This window comes from Rhinopithecus roxellana, chromosome 1 (genome assembly GCF_007565055.1).
Source record: "Rhinopithecus roxellana isolate Shanxi Qingling chromosome 1, ASM756505v1, whole genome shotgun sequence".
Classification (NCBI taxonomy): domain Eukaryota; kingdom Metazoa; phylum Chordata; class Mammalia; order Primates; family Cercopithecidae; genus Rhinopithecus; species Rhinopithecus roxellana.
Window position 1 is genome coordinate 91,184,895 of NC_044549.1, and position 21,485 is coordinate 91,206,379.

Below are 21,485 nucleotides of genomic sequence, written 5' to 3' on the forward strand. Positions count from 1 at the left end.
CTCCTCACTTTCCTCCACCCCACTTCTCCCTTGCTGTTTCTCCAACCCACTGAGCATGTTCCCACGTCAGTGCCTTTGCACTGGCCATTCCTTAGTCCGGAATCCTCTCCCCAAACAGCCATGAGGCTCCCTCAGGTCTCTGCCGAAAGGTCGCCTTCTTAGGAAAGTCTTCCCTGATCTCCTGATTCAAAACAACCCTCTTCATCTCCCTACATCTCCCTTATTTTTCTCCTTGATGATCCACTCATTTACGTCTTTACTTATTGTCTGTCTCCACCTGCTTGAATGCAAGCTCCACAGGGCAGTGAACAGATCCGTTGGGTTCAGTGTGGTATCCCCACTGCCTGGCACACAGTAGGCCCCCAGCCAGCATTTGCCAAATGAATGAATGCTCCCTGTCCCTTTAGGTAAGGCTGGTTGCTTTCATTCTACAGAGGACTTGCATATGCCTTTTGCCAGTGGTTCCCAAATGTGTCTATTCATAACCCTCCTGGCCTCTCATTAAATGGATTTGCAGGCCCTTTCCCAGGATGGGATTCATGGTTTTCCCTGACTACTTCCCTTCTCACCCTTTCTGTCCCTTTCTGAATGCCACCAGATGGGACTCACTGCCTGCTGTGACTCACTGTGCCTCCCCTCTCCCTGCCTCCTTATCAGTCCCAAAGCCCTGTCAGCCCATCCCATGCCCTGCTCTCCTGGGAACCTGCCTTCAACTCAGCCTCTGCCCTACCCTAGCTGCACCGTGAGCCTCCAGCCTCATCCCTCCAACCCATTATCCTCACTAGGATCATTGTCTTCACAGGATGCTCGTAAAGGGCCAAGCTGGCCACATCACTCCTCAGTTTACAACCATTTAGCCTGCAGCCCTGGGCTTAGCAAGGCCACCTCTCCTGCCATGCGCTGGTCACCCCGGCCTGGTGCCTTCTGCTCTGCAGTGCTGGTGGCGGCCTCAGTGGCCTCACTGCTCAAGCAGTGCCTTTGCCTAGAGCACCCTTCCCTGGCTCCCTGTTTTTCCAGCTGGCTGGCTCTTAGCTAACCTTCCACTTGCCCTCGTGGGACCCTCTTGGGATTGTCCCCTGGCAACCCCAACAACAGGCCAGGGCTTCCCTTTGGCTCCTGCATCCCCCTGGCTTCCTCCAGCCTGGCTGTTATTACACTGACTTACAATTACTGGTTTCTCTGCTAGACCCCATGCTCTGAGTCATAGTGCCCTTGTCCTCAAAGTCAAGCCGACTGGCTCAGTGCCCATGGATAGGTCACTGTGTATCAATGACCCTCAATTTCCTTATCTGTAAAATGGGAATAATAACTGCTAGACGGATATCGTAATCAAGTAAGTCCAGTAAAACACTTGGAACAGTACATGTCAGTCCATGGCATTCTTTTTTTTTTTTTTTTTTGAGATGGAGTCTCGCTCTGTTGTCCAGGCTGGAGTGCAGTGGTGAAATCTCGGCTCACTGCAACCTCCTCCTCCTATGTTCAAGCAATTCTCATACCTCAGCCTCCCGAGTAGCTGGGACTACAGCTGCATGCCACCATGCCTAGGTAATTTTTGTATTTTTAGTAGAGTTGGCCAGGTTGGTCAGGTCTGGCTGGTCTTGAACTCCTGGCCTCAAGTGATCCGCCCACTTCAGCCTCCCAAAGTGCTGGGATTACAGGTGTGAGCCACTGCACCCAGCAATCCACATCATTCTTATTCAGAAAATCCTACAGACTGGGAGCTCAGGAGCTGCATCCAGTAGGTGCATGTAGCTGCCCTGGGCCTCCTGCACCTGGCAGAGGTGGAGCCAGGGGGACTGGCAGATCACTTTGGCCTCTTGTGACTTTCTCCTTAGTAAGAAGCCTCTATCTGCTCTGTTGATATTTTAAAATATCTGTTATTTGATTTGGGGATGAAGGAAGCACCTTTTCAGCTTTGTGTTGTTTGCTATGCTGTTTTCTCTTCTAACCTTTGAGCCTGTTTTCTGACTTTGCCTCCTGCCCTTGTTTGTGTGTACCTTTTTAAAATGGACCTTTTGCATCTGACCTTTTAATCTGAGCTCAGACTCCGTGCCCTTGCTCTGGGCATCAGAGGTGCTTGGTTGGGGAGGGGGCAAAAATGCATCCTACTTGGCACACCTTCCACAGGGAAGCTCTGACTCTGGGCATCCACTAGGAGCCCACCTGTGCCGGGCACTGCACATGTGCTGACTCCTTCATTTCTTTGTTTCTTTTTGAGACAGTGTTTCACTCTTGTCACCCAGGCTGGAGTGTAGTGGCACCATCTCGGCCCATTGCAACCTCTGCCTCCCAGGTTCAAGCAGTTCCCCTGCCTCAGCTTCCTGAGTAGCTTGGATTACAGGTGCACACCATCACGCTTGGCTAATTTTTGCATTTTCAGTAGAGATGGGGTTTCACCATATTGGCCAGGCTGGTATGGAATTCCTGACCTCATGTGATCTGCCCACTTCGGCCTCCCAAAGTGCTGGGATTACAGGTGTGAGACAACACACCCGGCCTGGCTCTTTCATTCCTTAATGGGGCCCATAGTGGGTATCCCATAGCTGGCAAACAGTAGGGCTGGCAGCAACAGGGTCCTTGTCATCTACACTAGCTTCTGCCACTTCTCATTCCATGACTGTTGAGCCACCAGGATGACCATGGTACATTGCTAAGTGACAAAATAAAGCCATGTGCTACACATAAAATGATACCATTAAAAAAGAAATGAACCCCCTCCAAACTTCTATCTGCCAGTATATGAAAGAACAAACAAGAGAAAGAAACAACAAGTTATCAGATTTCCTCATATTTAAGTCCAATTGTAAGTCAAGCCATGATTTTATGTACCATGAAGAAAGTAAAAAGGACTTCCAATAAAACTATGACGTGCTGTCAACTACAACACATATCCTGACTTCAGAGATGTTAAAATGCGGGGAAAAAAGTGCATCCCAGAATTGACAAAATAGGGTATCGACAGTGGTTACATCAGGTAAATGTGGGATGTGAGGAGAGGAAAATTATTCATTTTGCCATAGATCCTTCTGTATCATTCCATTTGTTGCGACAAGCATGCATTATTTTTGTAATTCAAATGACTGTAGTTTAAAAAAGGAAAATAGGGTTTTCCAAGCTGTTGCTGCCTGGTTTCTTTTCTGGCCACCTCGTGGGTTGGGGACACAGTAATTGCTGGCTTCTCCGGGGTGCTCTGCTCAGGGAGAAGCTGGGGGCTTGTCGGCGGGTGGGGCAGGTAAGCACCAGGCAAGAAGCACTAGCCTCTTTCCAGAGCTTGGCCTGCAAGGGTCTAATCAGCAGTAATTTCCCTTTATTAAGGCCTGGTCCCCAAATCCCTCATGAAGGGCTCTTTAAGCTGGAAAGTACACAGTGGAGCCACAAACAATGCGACAAAGCCCAAATTTCCAAAGAATGGGACAGCTGAGTGCTCTTCCTCCCTGGAGACCCTTTCACTGAGCCCCACCTCCAGTCTAGAGCCTTGCCCTCTTTCTCTGGCCTCCCTCCATGGCTGCTACCTGATGTCAGACTCGTTCCAGATGAGCTTCTGTCTGCACTGGCCCTCTCCCCAGCTAGAATGCACACCATGGGAGACTGTGAATTGCAGCTGTCTCATTTGCGACTGCAACCCCTTTGCCCATGCTCTCCCTCTCACCCCTCTTCCTTCTCTCTCTGGGGGGTCCAGAGAGACTCAGGAAAGGCAAGTGAATCAAGGCGGGGATTTCTGGGCAACCTCTTCACTATCATTTCTCTCCTGTCTTGCAGATACCAGGTCAAGTGTGATGGTGAGGGAGGATACTGGTGTCCCTTTCACAGCTGCGCAAAAGAGAGCAGATGGAACTTGAACTTGACCGGGGCTGCCACCCAGGATGGCTTTCAAAGGACATTTTCTAGGATGGCATCTCCTCCTCTGCTCCCACTACCTCCCTCGAGAGAAGGGCTGTTCTGGGTTTGTTCTTCCCTCCCAAGTACCACCTCTCCATATCTGGCTAATTCATTTGTTCATTCATTCATTCCACAAAAATCTGCTGAGCACCTCCCCTGTCCTAGGCCCCTGAATACAAAAGTGAATGAGACAGATATGCTTCCTGCCCTCAAGCTACTGATTGTCTAGGGAAGACAGACAGACAACAAACAAGAGAATAAATACAGAAAATAATGCCAACTGTGGTACATGCTATTCAAAAACAAGTGCTGTGACAGGGAATATTGGCGAGGGGGTCGGGGGAGCTCTTTCAAATAGATCAGGGATGACCTCAATGAGGAATTACCATTCAGCTTGATGAGAAGGAATCTATGAAATAAACAGAAGGAGAAAGTGTAGTCTAGATGGGGAAATAGCATGTGCAAAGGCCCTGAGACAGGAAAGAGGCTGATGGGTTTGAGGCACAGAAAGAAGGGCAGTAACTGAGAGAAAAGCCAGGAGAGGGGTGAGGGATGAGGGATCAGACCCAGAAGGGCTTACAGGCTACAGAAAGGAGTCTGGACTTGTTCCTGTACATCAAGGGGAGGACTGTGGAGTTTGAAGTAGGGACACTATGATCTGATTTATATTCTTAAAAAAGATTTCTCTGGCCACACAGGAAGAACAGACAATTAAAAGGGCAAGAAAGGATCTGGGGGACCATTAGGGAAGGCCCCTCCCTTTGGTTTTCCCAAACACAAAACCAACAAAACACACTGACTGGAGATCATGACTCCAGAGGCCCAGGGTCTGCTGCCCAGGAACTTACAACAAAGGGAGGGGCAGGAAGGCCCTCAGAACGGCGAGGCACTTAGGTAGGGGTTGAAAGTCAGGCAAAGGCTCAGAGGCAGGGAAAAGGGTCAGTGTGAATAGAGCCTGTGCTCCAGAGGGCAGTCGTGGCCACATTTCTAACCGACCTGACAAAGGAAAAGTGGCATGAAGGTGAAGTGTGGGGCTGGGAAGGTAGGGCAGGGACAGGCACTGCATCACAAATGCACTGGACACAGACCGAGGAGTCTAGGCTTTATCCACTCAGCAATGGGGAGCACTCAAGACTTTGACCAGAGTGACAGGCCTAGTGGACATTCTGAGAAGTTTCCCCTGCTGGCCATGGGGGCTATGGGGAAGGCTAGGGTGAGATTAAGGGAGAGATGGTGAAAGGTGGGACCTTGCTCCGCCAACTCTGATCCCACAACTGCTGCTATCACTGATAGCTGATTTTTCGTAGAGATTCCCTTGCATCAGGCATGGTTCTAGGCTCCTTACATGTAACTCACTTAATCTGCACTAGAATCCCATGAGGTTGGTATTAGTATTTTTGCCCATTTTACAGATGGGGAAGTTAAGTCATTTGCTCAAGGTCACATAGCTAGAAGTGTTGGGGAATCAAGCCCAGGCCCGCAAGCTCCAGGGTCTGCTCTTAACCAATGCCCTGTGCCTTCTCCTCCAGTTAAGATGCCATAATTCTGCATCCTGGGATTTAATCTTTGGGAAGTGCCCTTGGCTGCCCTCTGAGGCCTCAAGAACACCATAACACACTCCTCAACGGACATTAACTGACCAGCATGTTCTATTGCTAACCTGCCGTGTGACTGGGGACAAGTCCCTGGACCTCTCTGAGGATCTGTGCAGTGTAATAAGAATTCCTTCTTTACAGAGTGGACTTCAGCCCCACATGTTGCTACCCAGGGTGATAATCATCACCCTTGGCATTGGGTGGGGGCTATGCACATACCTCAAATCATCTCCACAATGGCTATGGTCATTTTCCCCCAAGACAGACATCAAAACCCTGAGGCTCAGAAAGGAACAGTAACTCACCAAGGGGATACAGCTTGTCAGTGGCAAAGTTGGAATTTGAATCACAGTTTCCTCAACAGTAGCTGGCAGGTGCTTAAGACATGTAAACCACCTCTTCCCCAAATGTGGAGCCAGTGTGGCTCCAAACCTTCAAGAGTCGCCTGCTGTCTTTTAGGGAGGTAGGATAAAGACCAAGGACACGGTCAATTCCTGGGGGCCAGGGCTGTTGCTGCTGAAGAGTCAGTCTCAAGGATACCCTGAACTTGTCCCCGTGGGCAGCTGTGTTGGGACAAGGGCCAGGTATGAATCACCCTATTCCCAGTTTGAGGTCCCGAGCCATACCGTGTTCCTGGAAGGTTGGGGGAGGGGCTAATACCATGGACAGAGTGCTGGGCTTTGGACTCTACTCTGCAGCCTTTGTCAACTCCACTCCGGCCTCAGTCTCCCTTTGGGTCCGATGCAAAGGGGCAGGAGCAGAGGGGCTAGCCGAGAGGCCTTGGACAAGCCGTCCCACATCTCTGAGACCACGTCTGCTTGTTTGTAAATGGATCCAGTCGCAGTGGTGAGGGTAAAGGAAACTTATGTACGCGGAGCCCCTAGCAGGGAAATTGCTCGCTAAATGAGAGCTGTCTTGGTTATGACAGGTTACGCGGGGGGCTGTAGTGAAGCCCACTGTAGATGTGCCCAGGGCCAGGGAAGCTGATGTCTCCATTCAGCTCAGAATTTCCTTCCCCTGAGGTCATGGGGCAGACTCAGGCCTCTGAGAGGGCAGAGAAGTGTCTAGAAACAGCCCTGGGTCCCAGTGCCCGGTCTCGCTTTATTTTATTGCCACTCCCTGAGTGCAGCAGTGGCCCAGGCCACATACTCTTCACCACACTGGCCCCATTTTGAGGATAAGGAAACTGAGGCTCTGGAAGCTCTAAAGACTGTGGTGGTGAGACTGAGTCTTGGTCCTGGAAGTTATTCATGGCCTAGCTCCCAAGCTGGGCACCAGCAGTCGGCTACCACCTTCTACCTGGGGCTGCCTCAGCCTCCCAGCGGGAGTTGTTTCTGGAGCTGATTCATCTCTGAGCTCAGCAAGGAGCCCGACAAACAGCCTGGTCCACACCAAGTACTTAGCTAATATTGGTTTTATTGATTTACATTCTATACCCTCTTCAGGATGCTCTGAGCTCAGAAATCTGAAATTGGCTGGGGGTGGGATGGGGAGAAGGGCTTCATTTTAATCTGAAGTGAGTCATATAAGTTGATAAATTTAGAAGTGGCCTAAAGAGCTCTTAATCTGCTGCCTTCAGATAGTTGCTAGGAAGAGACTGGTACCCAGCAACCTTTGCATCCCAAATCCACATAATAGAGTGGACACTGTTGGTGCCCACCCTAGTCCTCCTTACCAGTCTACAGATCCCACATCCCAGCTCCTGGGAGCTAGAGCTCCCGGCTGCCCCTTCTCTGCAGGCTTGTCCTGGTAAGAACAGGAGCTCCTGTCCTGGCAATTGCACACAGCATCCTGCTCAGAGGGCAGCCGTGGCCAATAACTATCTGACACGGGATATGAAAGACCAGCTCTTTTGCCTCAAGGCAGAGCCAACCCTGGGGTGCAGTTCGTGCCTCACATCCCCCATGGGATCAGCTGAGGCCACATGCTTGTTTATCTCCTTCTCTCCCTACCTTGCTTCCTTTCAGCCCCTTTCTCCTGAGCGCAGTCTCATGCTTGCTCCTAGGGAGTCCAACCCAAGATCCATACACATTGCACTCCACACGCAGACACTAGCTTCATCCCTCCAGCCCTGCCCCTTCCCCCATGACCTGGACATCAGCAATGTCCAAGCAACTTCGAATTTTAGACATTTTAAGTCTCAGGGGGCCCATCTGGCCCCAGAAGGCTTGTTTCAAAGATGGGAAACTGATGCTCAGAAACAGACTGTGACTTGTCCAAGGTCACTTGAAGTGTCTGTCATGGCTGGCTGCACCCAGGTCTTTGTCCTCCCCCCAACTCCAATCCACTTTGTGGCCCTGGCCTGTCTGGTGGCTGGATCAGCTGGCCAGCCACGGCTTTTGCTATCTCCAGGAGGGAATTTTGCTGTGTCAACTCTGCAGAAGCCACTTGGAGGCCAGGAGAGTGCTGGCTGGTAGGCTGGCAGGATGCTTGGCAGGCTCTGCTGACCTTGGGCAGCTGTGGGCAGGGTGGGCATCCCAGTTCAGCCCCTTCCACTGTTTGTGGTGGACAGGCAGAAAATTGAGGGAAGATGGAAACCACTTCTAATGAGGGCCCTAATTACCCTGTGGATCTCTGAAGCACTGGTGATGCATCTGGTGGTGGCTTCTTCTAGAAACCCTCCCTCCTATGGCAAAAACTCCTTTCTCCATAAGAGAAAGAGTCCCGAACCAACATGGGCAAAGAGGCAGCATTGGGCTGGTGCCTGGACACTGGGCTGTGGTTCCAGTCTGCTGTGTGACTCTGGGCAAATCAGCATGCATCTTGGGCTTTGGTTTTCTCAGCTATAAAGCAAGTGCAGCCTCAATTGCTATTATTTTATTGAGCCTAGTGTTTATTTTAGCTATCATTTATTGAACTAGAAGAGGCTCATTAGAAGTTCATCAAATAATAATTGCTTACACTTCTGCCAAGTGCTGTCCTAAGCACTTTAATTTTACTTAATCCTCACAACAATCCTATGAATTGGATACTTTTGTTATCCCCATTTTACAGATGGTGGGACTAAGGCACAGAGAAGTTAAGAATTAGAATCCCAGAGTCTGTGCTTTAAATTCTTCCTTGTACTTGGTCTTTGTTGTTTGTTTTGCATGGCCATTTATTAAGCACCTGCTGCATATGGGCACTCTGCTGATCATGTGATACACACATAAGTTTGCCGACCTCTCACAACTGCTCTGGCAGGCAGGTGTTCTTTTGCTGATTGTTTTAGAGTGGACACAAAGGCCCCGGTGAGGGACCCACAGCAACTGAGCTGGGGAGGCAGGTGGCAATCCTGCCTTCTTCCCAACAGCCTGGTGGCCCTGTTCTAAGCCCCTTATAAAACTGATCTTATTTATCATATTTTGTTGACTCTAACCTGAATCACTACTTTATGTATATTTAAGAAATAAAAGGCATGGCTGGTTCCACTGTGGTGTACCACCAGTTGTCAGGCACAACCTGGTTTCAGAGATGTCAAAATGTATATCTTGGAATCCACACAGTTCAGTCTCTGACACAACAACCTGATGAGGCAGGCAGTGTTGTCATCTCCATTTGACGGTGGAGGGAATGGAGGCTGGGGATTAAGGACATGCAGCTGGTCAGCAGCCAGGCATCGGATTTGACCCCAAGCAGCCTGGGCCCAGACATTGTCCTCGACTACTGTGCTACATCACCGCTAAGTCAGGCCCATGTAGGATGGCATGCGCTGCCCATGGGCACAGATTTAAAAACTTCGGAAGGATCACTGAGCTGCAGCCCAGCACCCTCTGCTCCGGATGAGCCTGTGGGCCTCACTCAGCGTGGATGCCTCAGGCATGCGGGAGGCACCCCAAATGGCTGCCAGAGCATCCCCCGCCCTCCACTGCCTCCACAGCTCCCTTGGGCCTGCAAGGCAGGTGTTTGATGGAGCTGGGCTAGAATGAGTTCATCCAGATGATGCTCCCCATGGCTCCCACAAAATGGTCCCGGGGCAGCCAGACACGGCCCGGTAGAGTAGCCCAGCCAGCACGGAAAAGGCACTGCTTTATAGAAAACTGTCTTCAGAGGCGGTGCAGAAGCTTGCAGAGACCTGCTTCCTTCCTTCAAAGCTATATGGTGCTTGGACCCCAAACAGTGTCATCCATTCACTGCTTCTCTTGTAGGCTCCACCAACCTCATACGCTCCACTATGGCACGACTGCTCCCAATTTTCCCAGAAATCAAATCCACCCTCCTTGGACTAGGATGTGCCCCTTCTGGGGACATCTTTAAGATGCCCAGAAGCAGGGCAGAAACTCAACATATTTCGAATGCCTGGCATGATGAGGGTTCCATTTGAGACATTCCTACCCATCATCTCGTGGTGCAATCTTGTGAGGCAGGTTTTTCCCACTCTGCTTTGCTTATCAGGATACCAAGCTCAGAGAAGCAAAGCTACCGGCCCAAGGCCACACAGTAGTAAACACTGGCATTAGGATTTATACTCAAGTCTTCTGATGCCACAAAGGAGGCCACTTTCCATCAATTTCTGGCCAGGCCCTGAGCCAAGCGCTTCCTTCGCATTATTTCACCAAATCCTCACACAACAAATAATAGCATCGTCATAATACTACACTATCCCATCTTACAGGAAAGAAAGCATTCTCTGAGCCTCGACCTGGACCACACCCAGGCCAAGCACTGTACTTAGATCCCATTTGCCTCACATGACAACCAGCAAGATAGGTGCTCATCTAACCCTGGTTTACGGAGGAGCAAACTGAGGCGAAGTCACTGGCTCAACCACACACAACTGAATGCACACGACTGAATAAGCAATTCCCCTCCCACGCATTACATGGGAAAAAAAAGCGTTTGTAAAGTGCTTGTGGACACATTTTAGCGATTAGTACTATTATGATGAACATTTCGGTACTTGGCAATTACCCCATAAAGTCAGTGCTGCTGCCCCTATTCTCCGGGAGAGCACAATGATGTTCACAGAGTCAGTGACAGAGATAAGGAACTGTGGCTCTCAATCCTCTGCCACATGTTGGTCTCCTAGGGCCATGACTGGACCCCTTCATACCTTGAAGCTCCCCTGCCTGTCTCCAGCCTCTCTCTGGGGCCCAGGAGCCCCTGCAGACCTGGGGTCTTCATAGGGCTGGCTGGAATTCCTGCCCCATGGGTTCCCAGCTATGGGCCCTAAGGGGTCTCTGGGTATCCCCCAGCCAGCTACAAAAAGGTGGAAACGTGAAGGAGCACCAGGGATCTGGGTTCAAATCTCAGCTCTGCCCCTCACTTGCTGTGTGACTTGGCCCCATTCTTTTTTTTTTTTTTTTTTTTGAGATAGAGTCTTGCTCTGTCGGCCAGGCTAGAGTGCAATGGTTCGATCTTGGCTCACTGCAACCTCCACCTCCCGGGTTCAAGCGAGTTTCCTGCCTCAGCCTCCTGAGTAGCTGGGATTACAGGCATGCACCACCAGGCCCGGCTAATTTTTTTTTTGTATTTTTAGTAGAAACGGGGTTTCGCCATGTTGGCCAGGCTGATCTCGAACTCCTGACCTCAGGTGATCCACCTGTCTTGGCCTCTCAAAGTGCTTGGACTACAGGCATGAGCCACTGCGTCCGGCCCAACTTGGGCATATTCTTTTTTTTTTTTTTTGAGATGGAGTCTCACTCTGTCGCCCAGGCTGGAGTGCAGTGGTGCAATCTCGGCTCACTGCAAGCTCCGTCTCCCGAGTTCACACCATTCTCATGCCTCAGTCTCCCGAGTAGCTGGGACTACAGGCACCCGCCACCACGCCCGACTAATTTTTTGTATTTTTAGTAGAGTCGGGGTTTCACCGTGTTAGTCAGGATGGTCTCGATCTCCTGACCTCATGATCTGCCTGCCTTGGCCTCCCAAAGCGCTGGGATTACAGACGTGAGCCACCACACCCAGCCGGGCACATTCTTAATGTCTCCGGGCCTTGGCTTCTGTAATCTGTAAAATGGGTGATGATGAGGAAGAGGTAAGACTGTGTGCAGGTCTTATGAACAATAAACACCTCATAAATCTTAGTGACTGCAGTGGGGTGAAGGGTGTACCATCCAAAGTTCATGCCCACCTGGAACCTCAGAATGTGACCTTGTTTGGAAATAGGATCTTTGCAGATGGAATTAGCTAAGGATTTTAAGATGAAATCATCTTGGGTTTAGGTTGGGCCCTAAATCCAATGACCAATGTCTTTAGAAGCAGAAGAAAGAACACCAAAAGATGCACAGGAAGGAGGTGAGGTGATGAAAGCAAAGATGGGCGTCACACAGCCACAAGCTGAGGAAGAGCAAGAGTTGCCGGCCACCGCCCGCAGCTAGGGAGACAAGGGACAGGCTCTTCCTCAGCCTCTCCAGGAAAAGGCAGTCCTGCTGGCTCCTGACTCTAGACTTCTGGCCTCCAGAAGTGGGAGACAATACACGTCTGTTGTTTGAAGCCACCTAGTCTGTGGTCATTTGTTACGGCAGCCACAGGAAACAAACACAACGGGCTGCCCCTGCAGTTGCTCTCCTTACTAATTCCTGAGACTCGCAGTGTTTCTGACCCTTCACTCTAAGGGGCAGTGGGCAGGAGAAGCTGCCCTCACCAAAGACACTGGAGGGCAGGATCACTGACCCCTCTCACAAGGGGAGAGCTTGGGACCAGAGGGCTGACACAGCTTTTTCAAGGTCGCTTGCCAGTGGTGAGTCAGCCTGGGACCCAGCTCTCCCGACCCTCAGACCAGCGCATTCTCCTCCATACCCAGGGACCTCTCTTGCTTTAGGAACCTGAGCCGTGGCCCCTGCTCGGGCCTGGTCACCTTGCCCTCCTGGCCTTGCCAGCCATGGTCCCTGGCCACATATCTGGAACTCTCTGACCCTGCAGAGATGTCCTGGACTGTGAATGATGCTTCTAAGGCTTTACCATCACTCCCCCTTCTCCCTGCCTCCCGCTGCCTCCATCCAGGCTGTCAAGTGAAGATCAGGGTGAAGCCCAAGCCACACTGCCCAGCAGGAGGTCCCAGGAGTTGTCCATAGCATAACCCATTTTTTAAAAGTTTTTTTTTTTGAGACCAGGTCTTGCTGTCACCCAGGCTGAAGTGCAGTGGCACAATCACGGCTCACGGCAGCCTCGACCTCCCGGACTCAAGCGATCCTCCCACCTCAGCCTCCTGCATAGCTGGGACAACAGGCGTATGCCCTGCTAATTTTTAAATTTTTTTTAGAGATGAGGTCTCGCTATGTTGCCCAGGCTGATATTAAACTCCTGGGCTCAAGATATCCTCCCACCTCCGCCTTCTAAAGTGCTGGGGTTACAGGCGTAACCCAACCTCACCCATTCTTTATTGTAGTTATACAGCAGGCCTCTGAAATGGACAGCCTGGGTAACATACTCCCATTTTACAGATCAAAAAATCAAAGCTTGAAGTGGCAAAGAGACTAACTCAAGGGCACTCAGCTCCTAAGAGGCAGAGGTAGGTCTCAAACTCACACCCTCTGATTCTCAATCCAGATGGATTCTCAGTCTCAACAGCTTCCATTCACTGTGCCTCAAATAGGGTTCACACCCTAAACTCAACACTTCATGTCCACAGTTTCTCCATGTGCCCCTCACATTAGCCTGCAAAGTGGATACTACCATCATCCCATTTTACAGATGGGGGAACTATGGCTCCACCCCATTTTTTTGAACCCCAGGTATATCTTGGTATATCTTTTCAGTATATTACCAATTCTTAATGAGGGGTAAAGCCAGATACCATTTGTCTATGTCCAAGGGACTTTCTCGCTAAACATGTACCTGTCTGAGGCTCCCCCTGGGAGAGAGAAATGAATTTCTGCAGGTTCAAGCTTCTAGCCTTGGAAAGCAGCGGGGAGGCTTGGGTGCCCAGATTCCAGGAAGGAGCAGCAATGTGTGCAGGAGACACCAGACAGCTGGCAGGGGCTGAGAAGAGTCACGTCCTGCACCTTAGGGTCTCCCAGGCCCTCAGCCCTGACCTTGCACCTACTGTGTGTGAATCACTTCCCTCACACACGTGATTTGAGATCTTCCCAACAGCCCTGCTTTAAGTCTGTAAGACTAAAGTTTAGAGAGGAGAAGCCATTTGCTCCAAGGCCATATGACTGGGAGAGGCATCACCAGGACTCCAACCCAAGGCCTGGTGAGTGCCCTTGTAGCATAGCTCCCAGCTGCCTGCTGAGAAGATGGCATTGCTTTGGATTTGAGCGTTGATCGGTCCTCAGGAGGGCCTGATTTAGCTGTGCAGGGTGAAGCCAGGGGCCAGGGGTTGGTAGGGGACTGGTGGGGAGAGGACATGAGTTTCAGTCTCATTCAGTCACCCACTAGTCTGGAGACCTCTGTTTCCCCAGATGTGACAGGCACAGGGGGAACAGCATGGTGTCTAGGCCAACCCCAGCTCTGAGAGCCTATGTGCTCCACCAAGCCCACTCTTAAGTACCTCAGCTCTCCGGGGTGCAGAGTGAAATGGGTGAAAATCCAGGGGTACCTGTGGAAATGTAGCCCCTGGGACCTCCCGATTCATCAAGGTGGGGCCCAGAAATCTGCCCCATCAGGTGATCTTTAGGTTAATTAATGCATTAATGGGTTTCCTGACCCAAACCTGTGACTGGGGAGGGGGAACACAGAGGAGGGCAATGGGACAGCAGGGGGAGGGGCCGGTGTTTCAGGCTCTGCACATAGCATAAGCCACAGGCAGCTCTTCTGACCTCCAGTCTGCAAACTAGATATTTCTTTCCCCTTTTTCCTTTCTGATCTCGGAGTTGGCCAATTGCAGCAGCAAGGTGCTCACCTACTCTGGCTCCTGGTCCTGATGCCAATCACACCGTTGTGCACAGCCCTCTACAGTGTCCAGGGCTCTCAGGCAGCTGGGGGATAACGCAGGACAGAGATAGGCCTGCCTGGCCACAGATGAGAAGATTGAGGGCAGAGAGATGAAGTGACTTGGTCAAGATCACACAGCTGGTCAGAAGCGGGGCTGGGTCCAGGGTTCTCATACTTTTGACCTAGAGTCAAATACCTGGGGAAAACCAGGGACCCACACACACCCCTGCTGCTTCTTGTCTGGGCCCCGAGAGCACTTGCAGGAAGTCCAGCTCTCTACAGAACACTGTGTGGCCTTGGACAAGTCCCTGTGCCTGGCTGGGCCTCAGTTTCCTTTTTATAAACGGTCCCAGCTAGGTGGCCTAAGAAGGCATCTGTCTGCTTTGGCTTTCTAGGCATCAGCAACTCCATAGGGTAAAAGGATGGCAGAGTGGTCCGGCTGTCTAGGTCAGGGCCACGCCTACCTGGGGAAGGCTCCTCCACCTTCATCCATAGGAGATTCTCTTCACTCTTTCTTGGAATCTTGCCAAAAAATTCTAAATTCTTGAGCTATAGGTTCCCAAAATTTTGGTGCCCCAATTTAAACTGGCCTCATGTCAAAGGGTCAAAAATGGTAGGCAGACGCCTGGTGGCCTGGCTTCTACCTCCCCTCTGCCACATTCCAGTTGTGTGACCTTGGGTGAGTGGCTTTACCTCTCTAGATACAGTGTCCTCATCTGGGACACGGGGATAACAGGGCTGTGGGTGTCCTCACTGAGATGATATGTGCAAAGCAGTTAGCTGGGTGAATGCTAGCTGGATTACTATTATTTACTTGGGTCCCCTGACGCATACCTGCGGCTGAGCTGGGGGAAGGCAGAGGAGGGCAGCGGGACAGCATAGGAGGGTGCCAGCATTTCAGGCTCTGCATACAACGTGAGCCACAGCAGCTTCTCTGACCTTCAGTCTGGAGGGGACTTTGGAGTCCGCTGAAGATGTTCCAGGCCCCAGCTCTGAGAGACCCCACAGCAGTGGGCTGATTTCCTGGTGCCAGGGAGAGGGCTGGTGGGGCCAGTCTGGGCTCCTGGCTGTCTGGGCCACGGGCAGCAGCTGTACTCCTGGCTGCCTCTGTCTCCTTTCCAACTTCGGGCCGCCTTCTCTGAAGAACAATAACTGAAGATGGCCTTGCTGAGTCTAATCACAGCTCCCTGGGAATATGGGCTGGCCCTCCCCCCATGCCTGTGTGAGGCTGTGGCGGGCACTTAGGATCCAGTATCCCTCTGTCCTCATCGGAAGTTCCTCAAGGGGCAAGCTCTCCCTAGCACCCACAGAGCCACCTTGCCTCCTGGAAGCTGAGGGGGCGGGTGTGTGCACGCAGTGTCCGCAGAGGTGCTGCAGCTGTGTGCCTGCGGCCGTCTTCTCATGTGTGCAACTGACATTCACCTGTGGGCACATTCCAGCATGCCATGTGCCTGCCAGTGCACGGGCAGGCACGCAGATGGCATTCAGAGCCCCACATGTGTGTGCCTGTTGTTTTCACACCTGAGCCAGCCCTCACGTGGGTACACACATTTGTGGCTGTTGCAGGGCAATGTGCGCAGCCTACTGCTTTCCTGTGTTAGTGCTACACGCATGTGTGGGCACGCTGCATGCACAGGTGTGTGTGTGTGTGTCTGTGTACTGCATTCGTGTGTGTGCTGTGTTTTGCATGTCAGCATGTGGTGTTCAGGAACATAGGTTGTATTTATAGGTGCTGGGGTGTGGGCATGGGCATTCCATATGTGTGTATATGATTTGGACATACATGATACACTACTTATGGGTACTATATTTGTATCTGTGCATATGTGTGCATCTGTGGGGATGAATATGCCCTGATGTGAATGGGACTAGGGTGTGAAGGTGGCTAAATAATGGTGGCCATCAGCGTATTTCCTGGACCCCCAATCCCCCATAGGACTCCCCAGAGCTGCAGCCCCTTGCCACTGCTCCTTCAACGAAGTTAACAGGCGGAGGCCCCCGAGGCCTGCGCTCCAAGCCCCCTCCTACTGCACACGTCAAAGGAGAATTTCTCCGGATGGCGCCCGCTGCTCCTGGAAATACCCCAAACGTCAGCTCTGCCTCCTCCCAGCGATTCAGAGAGCAATGCAGGAGAGGAGGGAGCCCCTTCCACGCTAGGCTCAGGGCATGCAGCATCGCACTAAGACCCTCTGCCGGCTGGTCAGGCTTGCCTGCTCACTTACCCTTCTGAAGGTCGAGCCAGGTTGGGCCTCTGTATGGAGGACCCAAGACCCCCAGGGCCCTTGCCTGATTGGGGCAGGCCAGTCCAGAGTACCCCCAACCCCCAACCCCCAACCCCCAACCTGGGTGAGCAGAGGACAGCCGTGGTGTGGAGTGGCTACTTGGCTAGAAAGGGGTGGCTGCCGGCAGCAACCCACTTTCAGGGAGTCCTGAGGCCCCCTGCTGCATTTTCCCATCCTGACCCTGCAGGGGGCAGGGAGGAGCCTCAGGTGCCATAGCCCTCAGCTGGAGACCACTGAGGCTGGCCTAGGCAGTGGGTTTCTGGGCAGAGGGTGTCGACTCCACCACCCAGCATGACTGCTGCAAAATGGCCTGGCCACCCGTTCCTGCCACCCTCCTGGCCAGGAAGGGGACCCAGGGACACGTCCCTGCCACCACATGACCTGGCTGGCCTGACCCAATGGGTCCCGGCACACAGCTGCCCACCCCACCAAAGGGACCCTTCACAGGGGCCTCCCCCTGCCTCTTTCCTGGGACTGTGATCAGGGTGGGCAAGGGGCACCCTCCAGTCCTCTTGGTCTCCCTGGGACTGGCTCAGAGAGAAGAGAACCTTGTCCCCCGCCACCAGCTTGCTGGCCCTTGCATAACATCCTTAGGGGGCATTTGCAGTCCAGAGGCTGCCGGAATCTATCTGAGACCCCGGACATCCGCTTGTCCGAGGCCCCCCTATCCTAGTCCCCAGCATCCAGCCGTCCCCCGAAACACGCGGACCCTCACACTAGTGTCTCCCTCAGCGGCGGCTCCCAATGCAGCCTCTGCTGCTGCCAGATAAACAAGCCCTGCTCCCACCCCCCCTTCACGCTGCCACCGCCACCACCATCAGCACTGAGAAAAATCAAAAGAAATGAAACAAAATAAAATGGGTGAGGGAGGAAGGGGAGAGTGGAGTGGGGCGCTTTTTATTTTTTATTTTCTCATGCTGGGGGATGCCGGTACTTACTTGGCTATGAAAATCACCACCAATCCTGCACGGTTTCCCGGCGGGCAGCCCCGTAATCGCGGTGCGGCAGCTGGTGCCGCGGCTGAGCCCAGCCAGCGTGCCCGGGCCCCTCTGCAGACTGTACCATCCTGCCCGAGCGGGTGGGGGGCGGGGGGCGGAGGCGCCGGCGCCGGTTCTAGGAGAGCATCTCACCGGCAAAATGCAATCTCGGGGGAGGCAGAGGCCGCCCCTGCCGCTGATGGAGGCTGGGGGATGGGGGCGGGAGGACGAGGGAGGGAGGGACACAGGGAGGGCCGGTTCTGGAGGGGGGACGGGGGAGGAGAGTGGGGGGCGGGGGGTGTGTGGACCGAACCACCACGGTGTTGTTTGCGGTTTTAATTCCTCCCGTGGGATCATGAGGAACCGAAGCTGGCAGAGTCCCAGGAATATGCCCGCTCCCCAGAAGCAGGAGGGAATGTCAAGGGCACGGAGAGGGTAGGGCTGGGCTGTGCTGGAGGGAAGGGGGTCCTGAAAGTGGTGGTGGGGGGAACGGGAGCAGAGAGGGAGGATTTTGCTCAAATGGCCCCAAGTCGTCCCTTGCTCTCTGAGGGACTTATCTGGTTGGTCAGGCGCTCTGGCCCCCTCTCTGTAGTCAAGGCACCCCCAGACCTGGGGGACAAAGGGGCAAAGGTCGTAAGTGGAGAGAAGTGGACTCAACACAGTTTAAACACATCTGTGGTTGCAGGGCCAGTGGAGCAGAGCCCACAGCAGCTCTCTGCTGCCCTGAAGCGCTACCCCTGCTACCCGCCCTGCCTGTGTGCGACCCCACCTGCCCTCAGGGGGTGTGGTGGTGGGGGCTGGCTTGGCAGAAGGGCCTGCCTCAAAGGGCCTTTTCTCTGCCAGGTGCCCACCAGCAGGGGTGTCTGCATGTCTGTACACCCACCTAATCTTCAGGACATCTAGGATGAGTTGCAGGCTGACCGTGGGCTGACTGACACTTCCAGGGGAAGCCAGGGACCCCCGGTGAGGAGTCTGTAGGATTGGAAGCCCCTAGCCAGCTGCTCACCTCTTCCTGCCTCATCTCTGTCAGAACTGCTGCTCTTTTAACTCCAGATGGGTGGGAGAAGAGTCCTAAGAGCAAGGTTAGGAGGTCACTGGGGGCGAGGGGCTTCTTTAGAATTCTGAAGCCTCAGCCTCCACTGCCCTGCCCCCTCCAGGAGGGGTGCCCTGCTTGGAGGGAGGGCACTGAAGGTGGAAGGACCTTCAGGACCAGCGTCTCAGGGCACCTGTCAGGGTGGAGGGGTGCATGGGGGACAGGGGCAGGGCTGGAGGCAGCCTCAGGAGGCAGTTTTAGGCAGAAGCTGCCTCTTTCCCTTGCCCCCACCTCCTGCCCACCTCTGAGCTGCCCGCCCGAGCGTCCCAAGCTGCCGCTCCATCCCTGGGCTGGCACAGAATATCAATTTGTCTCGTTAAGCTGAAAGTCTGCACTGCACCAAAATCAGAACCCGGCCGTGCAGAGGGGCCGCGGGAGGGAGAGCTGGGAGCGCCTGCGGTGGGGCTCCCACCAGGAGGCCATGCTGAGACCTTCTTGCTTCTCACCCCCAGCCCCATGGAAGGGTACCCACCTGCCCCTTAGCTCGCAGGGTGGCTTCAATGCAGGGAGGATGCTGAGAAGCTACAGATGCCAAGGGCTGGGTGGTCATTCAAGGCCCTGGACTCCACTGGGCAAGGGTGTGACTCAGAGGCCAGGCAAGGCTCCCTGCTGGGGCTCTGACAGAGCAGCCCAGGACACCCCTCAGGGAGGATCTCGCCCCCACACCAACAGCCCAAGATTGGGAGCTTCCAAAGCAGCCTCATCTCTGCCTCATCTTGGGGGTGCAGATGGGAACTCTACTCCTCTTAGGGGTGTAGTTGGGGGGATTCCACTGGCCACCCCTCTGGGTGGTCTTCTAAGTCAGCAGTCCCTAGTCAGCTCTACCCCAGGGACCAGGGCCAAGCATCCGCCCTTCCCCAAAGCCTACAGGCTCTCCATCCCCCAAAACAGGCCCATGTAAAAGTGTTCTGAGATCTTGGGGTGAAAGTGGGCAAAGATGGGCAGAGGGGGAAAGGCCCATTGCACCTCCCATCTGTTGCTAGCCTACATGTCTGTGCAGGAATCCCACCATTATTACTTCAATATCTTTGGTGGCAAACCACTTTCCCTGGTTACAAAATAGCCCCAGAAGCAGCCTGTTATGAGCCACACATTTCAACAATCACACTGCCTTCTGTGTCCAGCACACTTTACAGTTTGTAAAGGCCACCTACAAAACAGCAAATCATTTGATCCTCCCAACTACCTCTGGGGTGGCTGCCGTGAGCACCCAAGCCCAGGGCTCCCTGCATGCGAAGGCCATCATGAGTGTGGGCTCACTGGGAGCCCTAACACTCAACTGCTCCCAAGTCCTGAGTCTTACCTGTCCGGTGGGGTGGTCCCTGTCTGGGATGGGCTGGGCCCTCACCAACATACACTAGCAGCCAGACTCTCAGGCAATTGTGGATTTTGGTTTTCAGAACCTAAGACTAGAACTGCCACCTGGCCAAGTTCCCATCTCCTTGACATTCCGGGTCCCATGTCCTTCAGTGCCTGCATCCACTCCCCAGTGACTGGATGCCCCCATCTCCTGAGGCAGTGCAAATATTGAACAGCATAGTTTGAAGGTTTTCCTTCTGAGTATACCCCGGTTCTAGGCCCACTCCTACTCATTCTTCAAAGTCCAACTCAAATGCTGCTTCCCCAGACAGTCTTCCTGATTCCACCAACTGAGTTGGTTCATGCCTCTATTCTAGCTCTGACCACACTGTATTGATGGTCTACACATCTGTCTCCCTCACTGGGCTGTGACCACATCAGACATGTCTCCAGCATCCCAGGTCTCAGGTCCCAGCATGAGTTAGATGGTGCAGTAAAGGCTTGAACGACTCTGCTGGACCCTCGAGAACTCCTATCCAATTCTCCCATTTTATAGTTCAGCAAAGCGAAGCCTCAAGAAAAAGATTAGGCTTGCCTAAGGTCATTCTTGAGGGTGGAATCTGGCTACAAACATCTGTCCCCTGCCCCGTCCCCTTTGCCTTCCCTTCCTGCAGCAGATACACCTGGGTCATCTGGCCTGTCCTTCCAGGATGTGTTGGGGGGCAGGGGGTATTGGACAGGCAGAGGTGTTGTGAAATTAGACAAACAATGGCACTAGTGTTGCAACTCCAGGAAGGTTGGAAATGACAGGTCAGGGTCAGCCACAGGGAAGAGGGGAAAAGAGGCAGGAGGCCAGCTGGGAGGATTACTGATAGCTTCTGCCTCCAGCATGATTTGGCTTATGGTGGACACCGATTGAGAGTCAGGGTTAGGGAAAAGTATGAGAAATAGGGGAGGGGGATGGAGGGGAGAGCCAGCCAATCTGATTTTCACTCTGTGTTGAATCGGCCAGACCACGTTTTTCTCCCTTGGGGAGGGGTCCTGGAGCTGAGACACAGGGTGAGTGAAGAGGGTCAGTTTGTCTAGGAATGGGGACACAGAGCTTCGCCCAGGCTGCTGGAGGCTCTCTGCATAAGGGCAATAGAGGAGGCTCTCTGCATGAGGGCAATAGAAGAGGTAGGTCCAGGCAGGTCTGAGGGGAGAGGACTGAATGTAATTAGAGGCCAGCTGTGTCCTTGGCATGAGATGTGGGCTCTCTGTTGTCTCTCCTCTTTCTGGGAAGCATGGATGAGGCTACCCCTGCTCTTGCCTTCCTGGCTCGGGGTCTGCAGATACCTGGGTAGGAGTCCTGGGGCAGCCCTCAGGTCGCTGCTGCCACAGAGAGCTGTCACCTGGGTTCCTCGGGGGATGAGAAGGTCTCCTCTGACCCCCACAGATTACCCTCAAAGAGCCCGGGCTTCTTCCCATTTTACAGAAAAGAAAATTGAGACCTGGAGACCACAGGGCCTTACTTAAAAGTTACAGAGCCGGGGAGGACCAAAGTAAGATCGTGGGTCCCGCT

The 21,485-nt window shown here is 53.1% G+C and overlaps 1 protein-coding gene across 5 annotated transcripts in view; it reads right to left on the reverse strand.

Annotated features, from left to right (window-relative positions):
- The window catches only part of ATP2B2 (ATPase plasma membrane Ca2+ transporting 2), a 214,905-nt gene that overhangs the window by 169,457 nt on the left and 23,963 nt on the right, over positions 1-21,485 (reverse strand). For 3 of the 5 annotated variants that reach the window (XM_030927874.1, XM_030927884.1, XM_030927863.1), the window contains exon 1: positions 17,494-17,615. The exons of 1 other annotated variant lie outside the window; for it this stretch is intronic. The gene's annotated coding sequence lies outside the window, so the exon portion shown is untranslated. Of the gene's footprint in view, positions 1-17,493; positions 17,616-21,485 lie in introns of those variants that run through there. One more of the 5 variants, XM_030927876.1, reaches the window with a different exon arrangement.